At 52.2% G+C, this 17,769-nt stretch overlaps 1 protein-coding gene across 2 annotated transcripts in view; it reads right to left on the bottom strand.

Annotated features, from left to right (window-relative positions):
* The window catches only part of LOC119110376 (transmembrane protein 47), a 52,890-nt gene extending 41,985 nt beyond the window's left edge, over positions 1 to 10,905 (bottom strand). For both annotated transcript variants that reach the window (XM_037234172.1, XM_037234174.1), the window contains exon 1: positions 10,597 to 10,905. The gene's annotated coding sequence lies outside the window, so the exon portion shown is untranslated. The remainder of the gene's footprint in view (positions 1 to 10,596) is intronic.
* Positions 10,906 to 17,769: the final 6,864 nt, after the last annotated feature.

Raw genomic sequence — 17,769 nt, 5'->3', positions numbered from 1 at the left:
ATGCAATTCCCACAGTCTCATCCAACATAAAGCCGTCCATGTCTGCGATGCTAAAACATAGAGCTGATTTAAAAGTGTTCATCATCGCATTACAAGATACAGGCAATGACATCATCCGTTCCGTACGTAGAGTACGCCTTCAGTCCTTAAACTGATCACGAAGTCAAATGATCCCCAATATAATACACCTTAGACAATCACCTCCATCAAGTACACATCTTTTTCGGCAAGTATTAAAATTCACTACGAAATTAATTTATTTCAGGTATTCCATAGGTTGTTATTGTTATTGTTGTTATTGTTATTGACATTGTATAGGTTATACATAGGTTATTGTTATTGTATAGGTTGCATTCCATGTCAGAAGAGCATGAATAATCTCTTTAAAAGAGGTGTTACACATTTGTATCAGGTTTTTAACATAAATGGTCATCTTGAAAATCATTCGACGCAGTTCACACCGCTGTACTTTTCAAGACCTAAACCTCTAGGTTCTGAGTTACACGCCCGCGAAGATGTGCAGACTTCCTCGCGCAGACTATTTCAAGGTCACCTTGGCATTCATGACATCATAATAACGTCATTTAAATTATGTTACTCCATAAGCCATGCGGTGATCAAGACCAAGAAAAATAAAATGATGGAGTCGTCTATATCTAGCGTTTGTGAGCACGATTTACAAACATAACGGCCGTCAATTGGCTTTCAAACAATATTGCGCTGGTTACGATGATGCAATCAAACAATGGTGTATTGTGAAACATATTCACTTAACATGGAAACTGCGTTGCCCAGAGCAGTCTTTTCCACTTAAAAGTAAGTCAATAGTTATGAGTGAGCTTGTTTCATCATATCTGCTGTCTGCTTCAATATCTTCAAATGTGAAGCATTCCCTTTAACGTTACGTGACACAGAACAAGCTACTTACATTCCTTAACTGTTGCATTGAACCAGTCTTAAGGAATAAGTGTACCTAAGACAATCCAGACAGGCCATTTCTAGCATACCAACAAAACGCATCAAAGCTGTTACCACGGACGTCGCGGCGGCAAATTCTGACTCGTTAACGAGCGTCACCCGCCAGTTCTGGAGCCAGGGAACTAAGCACAGAAATATGTGGTCTGCAGGACAGATAAGGGACGAAGCAGGCGTTTCACCTAACCGTCGGGTTCCTAGCGAAGGTCTTTCAATATCGAGAAACGCACTCACTCCTGGAATCGTTCCAAAAACAGACCAGTCAGGTAATCAAGACCAACCGGGTAATTGATCCGAAGATAACGGTGATGAAGGACAGAAATAGCCCGCACCTATCGGTGGCAGGCAGCGCACCTTTGCAGTCACAGTCGCGAGGAGGCCACGTTCGTCACAATCGCAGGGACGCCATTGCTCGTCGCAGGCTGCACTCGATCGAGAATGGCTCTCGAGGCAGGGGCTGAGACGTGCCTGCCATCCGTTGGACCCGGAGCTAGGCAATCGATACCAGGTGGCGGACACGTGGCCGGCTCTCAGTTTTAGTTCTGAGTTCCCACGCCTTTTGTTGACAAAACAAAACCCTGGATCCTGGTTCCCACTAGCTCTTTTGACAAAACAAAACCATCAGTCTCGTTCCTGGTTCTTATTGGTTCTTTCAAAAACACTGGGCTTTGCATGCTGGTTGTCTCAGATTTTTCATAAGTGCAATATCCTGACTCATGGTTCTCAGCCACAAAGTCATGCAAGCCACACGGGACAGCACATTTATTTTTACTTTCACCTTTATTTAAAGTCCAAGTAAAAAATCAGCACACTCTGGTACCACCAATGCAATGACAAAGATTAATTGCCATTTGTAGACCTATTCATATCTTATTTGCTACAGCTTAGAAGCAATTGCCTGAGAGCTGAAACTATCACATAGGATAATTCTTGCTTTCTCCTCTCACACCACATGAAAGTCACACACCACACGCAAGTCAAACAATATGTCCCTATGCCACCATTACGATCAAATATAGCGTTACCGTTAGTTGAAGATCACTGCTCACAGCTTAGAAGTGAGTGTCTGAGAGGTGAAACTATCACCTGGATGAGCAACACGTTTGCCATCAAAAATGGCTCAATTATGTGCTATCAAAAACAGTTCAAAGTCACAGACTCAAGACCAGTCAGTCAGCCTGTCACGATATCACCACTGCAACTAATGTAGCAATACTGTCAGCAGAAGATCATTGCCTAGCATCTACTAATGGGTAACTTGCAGTTGAAACCATGTGCTCACCATAAGTGCTCACCATTACGAGTGCTCACCATTGCAGGATAGTATGTCTGCCTGTCATGATATGATAGTCTGATATGATATGTCTGATATGTCTGATATGATAGTCTGTTATGATTGGAGCACTATTCTAAACAAACCACACAAGGCACTTGCAATATCTCACAAGATTTCAAGGCGATACATTACTGATAGAATTCAAACTACCCAGCCATCAGGGCCTCCCTAAAATACCGACAGAGTTGCAGCTGCCAGAGTCGCAACGGTTTTTCTGTGTAAAAACTTTTGTATTTTCCTCTGACAGAGGTGTGGCGAAGGGGGACGCCGGAAGGGGCTGAGACCCAAAGTTCGAAAAATTCAACATCGGCTATTGCAAGATAGGGCCAGTGTTCACCAAGTAAGGAATGAAATTAAATAGCAAACACAGATCCTGTGGCCAAAAACTGCGATTACTCCCATTGCCCCTGTTGTCTGATGCCAGCAAAAAGTGAATAGCTCTGTGCAATCTGTTCATGCTGTGTTCATGCCCTTCTTGTTTGTCAAACTTACAAATTCCTATCAAATGGTACCATTACTGCTGGTATCGAAACGAGATTTGACCAGAACCAACGGCCGTATAAAAGTGAGATGAATGAGATATAGGTCAGAAATCAGATACTGGCGCAGAGTGGCGTCCAGAGTGAGGGCCGGTCAGCTCAGTGGCGTCCAGAGTGAGGGCCGGTCAGCTCACAATCTGTCCTTCATCCATTGTCAGCGAGCCTTTACAACCTCTGAGCAAATGTATAACAATGGTAGACTCATTTCCCGTGCGGGACGTCATACTCGATCCTGCACTGATAAATTCTCGCCAGTATATGCTTTCCATGATAAAATTACCCACAGGACTAGTTGTTTCTAAAATGACTTTTAGAAAACGTCAGATGGCCGAGGTCATCCGCCGGGGTTTGCGTATGGACTCGGTTCGGCGCTTTCTTGGTCAAAACGGCTACAGATCAAACGGATGACGAAAGTCTATACTTCAGACGAATTTCGGTAAGATATCGTAGTTGCTTCATGCGTCATGGCACGTGCTCTCTGATGTTATTGCTAAGAAGCAATCATGGAACCTTGCGGCCACCTGTGTTTGTGACTGCTGAGGGTTTATTGGGCTGGAAAGAAGCCTCGATGACAGCCAACGGTAGGAAAGGACTCGCTGGCAGGCACAATGCGAAGCAAAAACAAAAAACAAACAAACAAACAAACGAAAATCAACGATTTCAAAAAACCTGGGGTTATTGTGGTAAGACAGCAATTCCATGCCTGCAAACATTCACTAACCTCCCTAATCAGCCTTGGAGGAAAGCTTCTGTTACAAGATCCATAAGCGGATGTCTGGGCCACATGTACAGGATTACATGCTCGCAGAAAAATAGAATGATCGAGTTCACGTGGCTACATTTCCCAGGTTACATTCTGGAAGGTGTGGTGTACGCTTTTAAGGTCTCATTGTGGCAGATGACATGATACAACTGAAATTTGGAAAGCTTTTTGAAGGGGTCAATGCACATTGCTTCCAATCATTTGCACCGAATTTGAGGAACACCTCAGGTGTAGTTACATATTGTTACATACATGGCGTAGTTACATATTGTTGGGTCACTTCATTTCTCCACTCTCTACGAAAAAAGCGGGAATACGCAAAGCAGTATTCCCTGCTCAGCCTCCCAAACTATTTTAAAAGAATGCGCCACTGAGCACACCTTGCTGCTGCACCACGCTGCACTGTGAACAGTAACGCTGACAGGAAACTCAGGTAAGATTCCGGCTCCTGCTGCCTTACTTGGCATCACTCCAGACTAGAGACGCTGACTTTTGGGACTGACTGACTCTCTGACGGATTGCTGACCCTCAGCTCAATCCTGAGTCGTATTTTGGTTTTTGGTGGATCTCTACATGTTCCAGGCTGGATCTTGTTTTTTTTTGCGGGATCTTGGTGACATAATGCTGGACTGAATCTTGGTTCTTGCTGGATCTTTCAACAAAAAGCCAAACTGGATCTTGGTTCTTGGTGGTTCGCTCCGCTTGGTACCAGGCTGGATCTTCGTTCTTGCTGACTCCTTCGGCTTGTCGTCAGGCTGGATCTTTGTTCTAGCCGGATTTTTCAACTTCATGTAAGCTTGATTCTGGTATCTGCTAGATACCTCAGCCCAATACCAGACTGTTTCCTGGGTTCTCTCTGGCTCTGGAATCAGGAATCAGGAATCGGTTCCCGGGGACAAATCTTGGGAACCAGGCACACGTCTGCTAAGTGGGCATCTCCAGGCTGTACTAGACAGGCGAAACTCTAAAACTTGAAAAACGAAACTCGGACTAGAAACCCCAAATCTGAGAGCAAAGGATCCCCCAACTGGAACAGGGCCTTCCAGAATCTCGCAGAGCGACCCTGACCGCTAGACAAAGACCTTGGCCGCTAGTCAAGAATACTTCCTACCCTTGCCGGAACTGGGCTTTTCACAATGTCATCGAACTTCCTGGACTGACACAGAGTCTTGCAGGCTGGCTCAGATTCTGCCAGACGTGCAGAAAGGCTTCCAGACTCGCGCAGAGGCTCTTAATCCCTGACAGGCAGACAATCTAGCAAAATATTTGTCCTAACCCCATGCATGACCACGAATCACTTGCGTGCTACAGCGCGACAGCATAGAGCATGAAAGCTTGGCACTGAAACCCTAGCCTCTAGCACTGAAACCCTAGCCTCTAGCACTGAAACCCTAGCCTCGTGGTCACTGGAGCGACCCGCGCGGGGCGTGCACGATCCCTGTGGCGGCGCCCTGACCGCGCCTGCCGCGCGCACGTCGGCCGGCGGGTGAACGGCCTGTTCATGTGATGCGGACGCCTCGGGCGATGGCGCTCCCACGGCGCGAGCCATGGCGGTCGGAGGCGGCGAGAGAGCGTTCGGCGATCTGTCCCGGGCGAGGGAGCGTTCGGCGATCGGACCCGGCCGCAAGGCGGGGTGCCGAGCCCCCTGATCCACCACAAGGTCAGATGTGAGCGGGACCTGTGCCGGGCTTCGGGTCCGGTCTCCGGCTCAGCCGCTCGATTCCGTCCGGCTCCTTTTATGGAAGCTCCTTATGGAAGAAACGGGTTGTAAAGCGCGGTAGTGTAATGAGAGAGAGAGAGAGAGAGAGAGAGAGAGAGAGAGAGTAGAGAGAGAGAGAGAGAGAGAGAGAGAGAGAGAGAGAGAGAGAGAGAGAGAGAGAGAGAGAGAGAGAGAGAGAGAGAGAGAGAGAGGAGAGGATGAGGAGAGGAGAGGAGAGGAGAGGAGAGGAGAGGAGAGGAGAGGAGAGGAGAGGAGAGGAGAGAGAGAGGCGAGGAGAGAGAGAAAGAGGAGAGGGAGGTAGAGTAGACAGAGACCGAGAGACGGAAAGACAAAGATATAAAAAAGACAGAAAGGCAGAGAAACAGGGTGACAGGAAGACAAGAAAACGGAGAAAGAGAGGGAGACATAAGACACACAGAAAGACATAGAGAAGGAGAGACAGAGGCAGGAGGCCAAGACAGTAGCGGCCGGCGCTAGCATGCGATTCCGCCGCCCTTCGTCGGGCAGAGCACCAGCAGCTCATGCGTGCCCGCCCTCCGCTCGGGCTAGTCGCGCTGGTCGTGGGCGTCGGCGGCGGCCGCGGCGGTGCCATGCGGCCGCCAGAGCGGGGCGGAGCGTCTCAGGGTCAGCCGGCGCCAGAATCCACCCCGTCAGCAGAGCCGGCGCGGCCGCCGGGTCGACCGCGCCGGCCCCGGTCCGGCGCCGACCGCTGGCGCCGCCCCCCGCCCATGGTCGGTCGTGCGGACGCATCGTGGCCAGACTCGTCACACAACATGGATTGGTGTGAGCTTCCGGGTAGCCTTGGCCTAAACCTGGCACTACGAGCGTCGTTGTAGAAGAATTATTATGCATGTTTCAGGCTATATTGACGACAGGTGTCCCTTTTACATTGCGCAGGGAAATGTTTGTATATCCTAAGCTTCTTTCAGCAAACAAGCGCTAAAGCAGACGGATGTACAGCAAATATGCTGAGCTCCAATAAGTATACGTGGCACGTACACTGTCCGTCTGTGAGGTGAGACAGCAATCCTGGGAATAGCCAGGTGTTCACGGACAGCTGGGCAGGAAAGCCGATCGCTAGACCACGGGCAAGAGCCAGCCAACCAGCCAGCCAGCCAGCAGCCAGCCAGCCAGCCGTGTGGTGCGACCACTCCCTCAGGTCAGGTGCGGTGCGAAGCACAGCGACCTAGACCGAGACAGGAAGCTTCACCGGGGCTGAGACGGCCGAAGCGGGCCGCCCGACCCACATCCTCGGTGGAATGGGGTCAACCCGGTGACCCGGGTGCTCGCCAGGCACTGGCTCACCATCGCGGCTGGCCCGGCGTGCGGTGAGGCGCCCCGGCCGTCGTCGCGCTACCACGCCTCACCGGCTCCGCCGCCGGCACGGCTGCATCAGTGGCCACCGGGCCGCGCGGGCTCGGTGACTGGCATACCCGGGTCACGGGTCTGTCCACTCCCTAGTCGATGGTGGCGACATGCAGGCGTTCGATAACACGAACAGCTGCGCAATCGGCGCGACAGCATGCAGCGCTAGGGCCTGACCGTCGTAACGCCGCGAAAGCACAGGCCCGGGAGGTGCGCCAGCCTCAACGATATCGGGCTCAGCTTACAGTACTGTGAGCCCTGTAACCCGAACATGTGAACACGGGGTCCCCGCGTTCTCCGTCGCCGCTCACGGCTACTGATACCCCAGCAAACGCCAGCGCCTGCGACGCAACAGGAGGGTCCGCTGTCGTGACCAGGACCGCGGCCAATGCCACGGCTCCTCTCTCCGGAATGGGCCCGGCAGCAAATGACCAAACCGCTGCACCCGGCCCGCCGGCGGTGCCGACCCTGACCCCGGCGGTCGATGCCAGCACCACGTGACCGGCCCGATCGTGCCTGCGAACATTTGATGAAAAATGCACGCTTCTGGGAAGGATCGATGTGTCGGTGGCCGTTGTTTTCGACGGTGGGCTCGGCGGTGCGCGTGTGGCGCTAAACCCAGCGCGAGGTCGATCCGTGTTTATCGGGATACAAGGCACCTTTAGGGATTGAGAGGGAACATTGAGGCTGGGAATGGGCGGCCCGGGTAGAGCGTTCAACAACTCGGTGGCGTGCCGCAGAGGCTGGAGCCGCCGGCCATACCCAGCGCTTTCAGACCGGCTGGCGTCTCAGACCGGCGCCCGATCGTTGTCGGACGACGGCAGCCGAGCTTCAGCACTCCGGCGGAGCGGCCTGTTGCGCCACGGTCGGTCGGAGCGGCCGACGACGGCCGGCGGCCGACAGCTCGCCGACGTGCCTGCCACGCAAAGGCCGTCGCCAGTGATGGCGGCACTCACAAACCGTCCACCGCCATGGCAGGCCAGACGCCGGCCGTTACCATGGCGACGCCGATGGGACGGTTTCGCCGAACGTCGGCCGGGTCTGCCGACTTCGGACGGGCCGGAAAGGTCTGCGTGGTCTTGAGACGGAGCGTCAGGGTTTGTAGGCTGTTCAGACGGCCGACCGGATCTGCAGCTCTAGAGCTAGACCGGACGGTCTGCAGCCCCTTCATAATGGCCCGGTAAGTCTGAAGACTCTTCAGACTGGCAAGGCGAGTCCGCAGACACTTAAAACGGACTGGACATGTCTGTAGGCCCTACAAATCGGCCGGCCAGGTCAGAGGCACTCGCACCCTCCCGTGACCAGGTCTACTTTTGTGGTCGGCGATGGTTTTAAGTGTAGTGTCGGCAAGGCCAATCGAAGGACGCTGGTTGGTGGCTGACGGAAAATAGGAGCTGTTTTCCCTGACGCCTCCGTAGAGGCAGCTTTAAGATCAGAACCAGCGGAGATGTGGGTGGCAGTGGAGCCCCGCCACACCGTATTTCTCACAACCTCGCGTTGCGCCTACGATGTTGCATGGAAACAGTGGGTTAAATCATATTCGCCCCCTCTCCTCGTCCCCATGGGATCCGAGTACCAGCCGTCGCTGACCGGGGTGGGAACCAGTTGTTCTCGTTCCAGGCTGGTGACACTCGCGCCGCTGAGTTCGCCAATGATGGCGCGGGCAGAGCCGGAGCCGCTCCCTGCGCTGCGCGCGTCAGGGCTGCGCCGGAGCGTGGCGGGCACCCACGCCAAACAGCACGCAGCGGCGCCGAGTCACGCGCGCCCACCTCTGGCCGCTGCGGCGGCCGGGTGGCGTGAGAGTCGGCCCGCCGCTCCGCCCCCGCCCGCCGCGCCCCAGAGCACCGTGACGTGACGTGACGTGCCGCGCCAAACAACGGAGGAGGGCCGCGGCAGGAGCTTCCGATGTGTAGGGCGCGCCGAGCTCGTCCCAGCAAACGATCCGACCCGCACACGGCGGTGACTGAGGCGGTGATCGTGGCCGAGAGCGAGGCTGGTGGGCATTCTCACTCCCGTGGGTTGCAGCGGGCATGACAGTGGGGTGCGGGAGGCGCCCGTTTGTTGCCCTCCCCACCCCCTCCCCTCACTGCCTTGGCTTATCCTCGCATCGTTGCGGGTTGTCTTGCGCTCACCTGATCCCAGGACCGTTGCCATTTTTTTTTCGGACGGGCGGAGAGCAACCCTTTAAAACCAGTGTATGGTGCACGAGCGGAACTAGGTCGAGGACCAGCTGCCTGCCTCCTTGGCTTGGGCATAGGCTATCTCATCGCCAACCAGCCCGGCGTGTTCTGACACCCATACAAAGACCACGTGCTTTTCGGCCCGGCTTGAAAGCATCACCTGTCGTAAGATTTCACTCACCAGGGCGTCTTTGGATTTCCGGTGTGTGATGGCTAAAATGCCGCCCGAGGAGTCTGATACTATGAAAAAGGCTATATTGGGGTTCCTTTGCGTAAGCCAGCATTTTACTGATTGACTGCGTTTTGAGGGGTAAGAATTGAGCAACATTCGGGCCTGGGCCCGCCCGTCAGATCAGCAGCAGTGAACCAACAGCCGAGCCTAGAGACCCGCCCACCAAATCAGCAGCAGTGAGCCAACAGCCGAGCCTAGAGACCCGCCCGCCAGATCAGCAGCAGTAAACCAACAGCCGAGCCTAGGGGCCGGCCCACCAGATCAGCAGCAGTGGACTAACAGCCGAGCCTAGAGGCCCGCCCACCAGATCAGCAGCAGTGGACTAACAGCCGAGCCTAGAGGCCCGCCCACCAGATCAGCAGCAGTGGACCAATAGCCGAACCTTGAGGCCCGTCCACCAGATCAGCAGTAGTGGGACCAACAGCCGAGCCTAGAGGCCCGTCCACCAGATCAGCAGCAGTGAACCAACAGCCGAGCCCAGGGGGCTTTAGCTCCTGAAATGATAACACAGACTTCAAATGGCAGGGAAGACCATAGTGTATGCACTGTGCCGCTTGTTGCGAGAGGCACAGTCGCCACGTCATTGGCGTCCCTTTCTTTCCAGCCGGCGGGGCGGATGACGCGGGCTGGTGATGACCGCAGCGGCCTAGAGCTTCCTCGAACCCTGCTCATAACAAACATGCGCGAGCTCCTCACAAATAGATCATTTCAAACGGTAACGTCGCATCCCGAGTAACACAAAACCTTTTGGAATTGCCCAGTCTACGCAAGATACCAAGCTGCCAGGCTCTCTTGCGAACGAAGCTGCTCTTGAAAACGAATAATCATTCAGCGCAACCGGACTAGTGTCGCAGACCCGCGCAGTAAACATACCTCGCATGTCTAATAACAGGGGCTAGGCAATAACCTCTAGGCCGCGCCTGGATCCTGCCTGCATGTGAAAGTGGATAAGGCGTCCTTTAAGCTGTACAACCTGGGCGGTTGGGAGAAACCGAGGCCGGTAACTGAGCGGCAGGCCGGGTCAGGTGCATGCCGACACAGCTTACCAGGACGCCCGAGAACATGCCGCGTCGGAATTTCTCGGTTATCAACACTGCATGCTATGAACGTATTCGCAAAAACAGCCACGGATTGGTATCGTGCCGGCACCAGGTGAACGTTCATCCCGACAGCCATGCCGTGGCGGGCACACGACACAGGCTCCGGGCAAGTCAATGTTTGCTCAAGTCTTGATCCAAAGAGCACAAGTGCACGCCGTGGATGCAAAAACATGCGAATGGATTACAGCACATCCAAGTACGTTGAGCACTGGTACCTGAGAACGGTACCATGCCGCTTCCCAACACGAGCCTTCACGCGAGAATTCCAGGCTGTCAACCCCGCTCCACCTCTCATCGGTATCAAAGCATGCCTATAAAACACATGGCGGCCGAAAAATACCAGTAAGAAAGGCGGCCGACATTGCCAGACTTTCTTATCGACTTACCAAAGAACGAGATTCCGAACCCGCAGCAGCAAGGTCCGAACGGTATCGGCACAGCTCTCACGGATCGTAAGGACCAACTCAACCGCCTTCACCTTCAGTAGTCGCACTGTCCCCTCTTGTCTGTCACTGAAGCTCCCAGCCTCGGAGAAAGCCCGCGACGGCGCTGGCCGCTTGCTGCCCCGTCCGCTCGACACACGCTCGGCGCCAGCCCCGTGCCGACCGACGAGCGACACACAGCGCGATACGGCCCCGCGCGTCCCACCAGCGCCGCGCGGTTCATACACTGGCCGGCGGCGGCGGCCGGCCCGGACCGACCGAATTGAACGGGCGAGGCGAGGCGCCGCACCTGTGGACGGCGCCGCGGCTGCCGGCCGGCACCGTTACCGATCGGGCGTACGGCCGCCGCTCCGGGCGCGGCGCGGTGCCGCGCGCGCGGACCAAGCCATAGCCGCGCCGCTCGCGCCGAAACACGCGCGGCCATCACACTCGGGAGGGGGCCGGATTCCGGAGACGGCCCGAGTCCCGCCGTTGTCATCCCCGTGCCGCTAAACGTGTTTCCACGACCCGGCTGATCGACATCACCGGGTGTACGCCTGATCGTTATGGGCATTTTGAATCTGTTATTTCAAGTTTGGTGCTTCCTATTACATACTTATACTTGTATATGGGCTTAGCAGCGAATAAGTAACCTCTATGACGAATTTAATAATGACAGGTAGTTTTTGCCGGCAACTCCATCAGTTCCCATGGGCGACAGGGTGGCGATAAGGCACACGCAAACAAGGCGACGTGAGGACGGTTGAAAGATGAAGAGTGAGCATACATTGTAATCATAATAGAAAATATAAAAAGCAATGCTATTTTGAATCGTCGATCATTTCGTCGCGGTGAGGGCTGTTATGTATTATGCAGTGTATGGTTAGGAGAGTACGATGTTTGTCTCGGAGAGAAGCAATAACGATGGAATATTTGTGTGAGGGGGGGGGGGGCTTTGAACATGGTTTCTTTTCATACCCCTCTAATCCGCTGCCGGCGGGAAGAACCACTGATGCTCCGGCTTCCGGCTGGCGGTTTTTGTGGTTTGTGGTTGGGAAAGAACGGGTCATTACCGTTTGGGATTCGGAGACCGAGGGTGTCTGTCAGTGCTCATAGTGCCTAACAGGGGTCCTGCGTCGACAAGGGACCCCGAGTAGGCTAGGGAACATTTGCTGAACAGGGACAGTGACGGAACCCCGAATGTCAGATGGCCTTTGCGTTGGTTGGGACAACAACAGCACAGCATATCTTCAGATTTCACTTGGCCTCATTGTGTGTCAGCTCAGTAAGCCTAGACGTTCTGAATGTCTCACTAAGAGTGACATGTCAGCGCTATGCAAGCGTTATTTTGGCACCTCTCGAAGTTGGGTACTATGATGGCTTCAGAACTGCGCATGCCAGTGTTTCATGACTGAGTCTCAGCTCTGTGACAGCCCGCTCTGAAATCGTGCGGCCGCGTTGGTACACATTGGAACGGGAGTCCTCTGGGCCGCGCCTCCGGTGCATGTACCGCGTACATTTAACAAATGCTTCGGATGGAAAAAGCTGCGCGACGCTCGGATCCCCAACAGCCAGGCAGCCCGCGCCGCGCGTTTTCCACTGTTAGAGCTTCTGTCACCGGCAGGCCCTTTTGTCAATTCGTTACCGAGACGCGAGCAAGCCTGCCTGGCGTTCAACGGGTGAGGACGCATGTCCAGCACCGAACCAACGATCTGAACTGGCGTCGGGGATCGCGTGTCTGCTGCACCACGCGTGTCAGCTCCTGGGAGTACTAAGGACCTGCAGCAAGTCCAGACCGGGGCGTCTTCAGCCAATAGCAGCCCAGTCAGTCAAGATAGCAACTCAGCCAACATCGAGTGGTCAAGGGTCAAGTGAGGGACTGAATGTCGCCAAAACAGCCGCATTGCGATCCATCAGTTGGAGAACCAATGAGGACAAATTGTTCATGCTGGCCGAATGTACAGCATGTCATGGACGTCCCCTGCCTTCAAACAAGCACACTAGTAGTGGGGGGCGGGGGGGGGGCGTGTCTTCCAGCTCGATGGCGGCATCACGCATGTGGCACTCCGGGTGCTGAAGCTGTGGGGTCGAAGAACCCGCTGGAGCACATCTCCTGCTTGAGCGTTATCGAGATGACATTTCACGGTCGATGGTCGTATGAAAAGCTCATGGACATGAATCGCGGTACGCTCGTAGACTTTGTTTCGGTTGTGGCTCGAGCAAGCCTTATCCGCTACTCACTGGAAAAGGTGGAGCAAACCAGCGGTACCAGTGGTACCATTGCATCAGTGAAACTAGCCCAGTCGTCAGGGCCCAGCCTTCGGCTAAATCACTCGCCCCTAGTGCGCATCGGCTTGTCTGTTCCCATTAGAGGGAGCCGCGCGAATGTGCCTGGCCAGGGGCCTCAGGTACGGGAGCCCCGCTGAGGAGCTTGGGGCACCTTAGCTTCTTGCGCTGTTATACCTGCCTGCTCCTCGAAGTTATATCAGGCAGCAAATTCAGAGATACGCGCACGCCCGCTTCTGTACACAGTCCGAGGCTACACCGATATCTGACCATTTCGTCGTCTCAGGTGATCAGCCCGACCGGGGTCTTGTCTAAATGCCAACTTGGGCCTACATGTTCGATGGATTCGCTCTGGGAAAGTTCACTGGAGGGCGGCAGTTGTGTTGCGCAAAATAAACTGGTATTCCGGGGTCTGCAGTTTTGAGTCCATCCGTGATTTCCAAAGCTATAAATAATGCATTATGCCAAGCACATCTTTGACTTAAACGCGGCGGATCGCTATCAAATAGTTTGCTTCCTGGGTCCTATACAACCGCCTCGTTTCTTTAATTGCCTTCAGAATAAGACGCACCTCTTAGGTTTAATGTTTTTTTCATGTATTCATAGTTGGCTTGATCCCACTAATCACTCCACCCACCAAAGGTTGTGTAATACAGGCGGTCGCTCATGTCACGCGTGCGGCCTACTCGGCGTCAAAAGTGTACCAACAGTGACGTCACATAGGGACCGTCACAGAAGTGCATGGTCGGGACGGTACCACCTGTCATATACGGCCTTGCCCGAGTATGTTTGTACGCAAACGGGAGATGAAAACGGCGCTCCGATTGAAATACGGGCAGCGCTCGTGGGCGGAGGGTTCGGTTCCTGGCCGCCAGATGACACTTCATTCGGCATGACCTGACCAACCACGGAAGTGTCGGATTAAGCTGTGGCGATGGCGACACGCGGCAGGCCGCCCAGCGATACTCGGCCAGGACTGCGAGCAGGTCCGAGCTTCCCACTCAGAACGACAGCACACCGCTGAGAGCTGGGTTCCAAGACATTTGTGCCACAACAAAAACCTCTACCGACAGGAGTGCCAGATTACTTGTACTGTAAATGTATTGTTGTATTCATGTGCTATGCGACAAAGCCTCTATCTACCAAAAAAATTATACCCGACACTTTCTTCCACTGCAAAAACTTACCGGCCGTAACTCATAACTTATGCGCCACATACTTCTACTGTGAAGACTCACGGGTGTCGGGTTTGTATTCTTTTGTGAGGGGCCTTCTCCCGCCCAATGTTGAGGTGGGCCCTCAATATCTTTGGCCGGAATGCTACAAAAGCGTAGGTAAAATTTAAAATCACACAGCGACTTTCTTCTTTCATCCTTCTGCATAGTGACGTCGCCACGAATGATGCAGCGGGTTGACCTACTGCCCGCAACCCCAGCCACTTCCTCAAATATTGGGTAGCTTTTGATAATGGAGGTTATATTCTTATCTATATGACGTGTTTTTGCCTGCCAGCCGTAACCCCAGACACATTTCCCGCAATCTAAAAATGACATTGATGTGTAGAATTCACTACTCTCGTGGAGAATTATGCCAAGCGATATTTGTCTACTAACCATGGGAGGCTACGAACTTAACATTCCCCTATTTGGACCCTGAGATTCTTTGTTTTACGATCTCATGATACAAAATCGGGTTGCAGAATACCACATTTGGTGTGGCAATCGTAAGTTAAAAAATAACGTTCAGCTATGAAATGGGATATACAACAAACAAAGCAGAAAAACAAAATCTTGCTGAAGCACATTTTTAGCTGGATTTTGTGCTGAAAGTAAGCTATTACCCACACACCGAAGCACCACCCCATTATTGCCAATAACGGTTCAACGGACCCATGCTGACTTGGACTCTTATCGAAAGCAGCACGAAAGAAATTTACTGGGCCATGCAGTTACATGACTCTCGGCCGGCCCTGTAACCAGGCTGACACTGTCAAGCCAACGGTTGAGTGGCTGTTTTGGCGAGCCATATACGAACACACGTCTGGAAGGCGGGTCGTCCACCAGGCGTTTCACCACATCACGGATGTCGTCAGCATAACTTCAGCGATTTATCAAATTTGGGCTTCTGCAACGACGATTAGTGTCTTCGCGGCGATACAGTTTATTGCCAGCATTTTGTGCGTTCGCAGCCAACGGTTTAGTAAAAAGGCGAATGTCTATTAGGATGCGCCCGCGTGGCCGATTCAGATACCCTCTGATCGGGTAGGAGGGGGGGGGGGCCATTTGATCCCCGCTATCTAAGAAACTGAGAGAGTTACAGGGTAGTTGGCTTGTATGTGAAATCGCTTGGGCCCAAATTTTAGGTTCCTATACCATGACCTACGGGTCAAATAAGGTTAAAAAGATTACACCTCGGATTGGTGTACAGGTTGAGCTGGGTCATCTTAGGTCAGTGACCTTCTCCGACCTGCAAAAAGTCCAGATAAGATGTCTCTTGACGTCCCTACAGGAAATAATTTCGAAGGAGCATCAATGGCGGCCTTTTAAAGCGCGCTGCTTCAGTGAAAAAGAGTTGGTTTTGACCTCGGTTTGACCTCCATGCTTGATCCAAGTTAAATGGAATAGGTTGTAATCCTAACCTCAATGACTAGTTGTTTAAGAAACTATATAAGAGATGCATGGTTCCGTTTGACATTCCGTTGTCGCGAGGCCCTTGGTGACAGTCATAGCCTGACTTCGATCTGCCATAGGCCAATGGTCTGACCGTGTACCTCTAACTGTTTATATCTAAAGATCCGTTATTGAATTGCCCACAGCTTTTCAAAGTTCGGTGCAACGTAGCTGCGTCAGAACTGGGTCGTTATTGCAGCCAGATGTTACCTCCCCACAGAAGCGTACGCCGGCGTATATAACTGTGCACCTTCCTGCTTAGGACGGCTTAGCCGCACCGGTCGGAAATTACTCTGGAAAGTCTCCGAAGCCAGGGGGAGGGGAAAATTGATATCCGACCCAAGTGCGTGTTAATGATAAGAAAGCATGTGGCGACCATAGTACTGTCATACACATTTTCTGCGTCTCAGCTACTTTTCACAGCGCATTTATTGTATCTTATAAAAGCAGTTTGCCTAAATTATACACTGTATTAGTCAATGCCACATGCTCGTGGCATGGAAAACGTTGAACAAGAAAATGCGGTACAGCGCCCAATCGAGTTCAAAATTTTCGCGCACCCTCATGTTACGGACAATCTTACCTTGAAAAAATAGCACTGTTTTGCAGGGGGGTGGGAGCGCTGTGACCTAATCTGAGGACAAAAAGAGAATTGGAGTGGGTCGTGTGATTTGGCCGGATGGCTTGGCCACCAAGCCTGGTGGCTGGTAGTCCGGTCCGGTAATGTGGCCGGATGTTTACCTCCCCCATAAAACGTATGTTCCATGTATAAACTGTGCACCTTTCAACACTTAAGCCCTCTCTCCCCTAGCAATAAAGAGTTGTGGTTGCTCTCACCACGAAATGAAAATCAGCCTAGCGGAAAAATCGATGCAATAAACTTTAACACGCCTAGGGCCACAAACACACAAAGGTGTATGAGGGTTAAAATTAAAAGCTCTGGAGTACGGGGATGATATGTGTCCTTCATGGCTACCCTATTGCTCCTCGCATTGCATCCCGTCTCCCACAACCGAAATCCGTACCGCCTACCATGGCCGCCATGTAAGGGCGTGAAGAGCACAGAAGAGCTTCGGGGTCGTAAGGCGGCCACTAAAAGTGAGGCTGGCAAGTGAAGGCGCCTTTACTTGCCGATCAGAAAGGCACGTGCTCTCTGCATCCACGTCTGCATGACTACCAAGTTACTTATGTCAAAAGAATGTCTTATAAAGTATACCCAAATTACGAACACACATTGCCTTACATCACAATAAAGTGGGCTTAATGCGATGAAAAAATGTGCCTACGTTATAAAAATTGCAGCCCCTGAAGGCTTGCACGTGATATCAGTGCTCCGCGATAAAACCCCACCGGTCACAATTTCCTAGCAAAACTTTACACGGTCATCACTTATGCACATTACTTGCACTACAACTGCTGATACGGGACATTAGTGCTACACGACAAAGCTAGTGCTTCCAAAAAATTAGAGTCGTCACTACCTACTTACTGCCGCCGCAAAAAAACTTACAATCATTGCCTGCACACAATATTACTTTCACTGCAAAGACTTGTATGCGATATTGGTGCTACACAACAAAAGTTTCATTTCTAGAATTTATTAGTTTCATTGTTTTTACAACACAAACTTGAGTAGTATTCGCGTAGTATAGAGTAGTATTCGCGTCGCGTAGAGTAGTATGAGTAGTATAACACCATATTTCTTTTCTTGGCCGACAGAGAGCTCCAATGTCGTCGTGCCCCTCCGTGATTATTGTGAGGCTTAACCTGTGGGTTGGAATACTGACCTTTATAATTTCTGTATTATGGCTTGCATCGTATTGCACAAATATCGTGTTTCAGTTTCGGCCGAAGAAGCAGTATCGCTGATTAGTAAAGACAGGATAGGTTTCTTAAGCAAACATAGTGTCGGACATTGTTTTTAAAGGAGTTTGTCATCACTTTCAAGTGTGTTGTTTAGCACTAATGTCACATATAACTCATTGCAGAACAAATAATAAATCGCATAAGTAAGGACTGCACAAGTTTTTCCAGTAGACACAACGACGTGTACAAGTTTTTAAAGCCTACATTTTGTAGTGTAGCACTCATGTTTTGTAAAAGTATTTGCAGCAGAAGTAATTTCGCGCACAATGTATGTATATAAGTTCGTACAGTAAAAGTAACGTGACGTGTAACAGGT

The sequence above is a fragment of the Pollicipes pollicipes genome, unplaced genomic scaffold, assembly GCF_011947565.3.
Source record: "Pollicipes pollicipes isolate AB1234 unplaced genomic scaffold, Ppol_2.1 Scaffold_7231;HRSCAF=8579_pilon_pilon_pilon, whole genome shotgun sequence".
NCBI lineage: Eukaryota > Metazoa > Arthropoda > Thecostraca > Pollicipedomorpha > Pollicipedidae > Pollicipes > Pollicipes pollicipes.
This window is presented reverse-complemented; position numbering and strand designations above follow the sequence as displayed.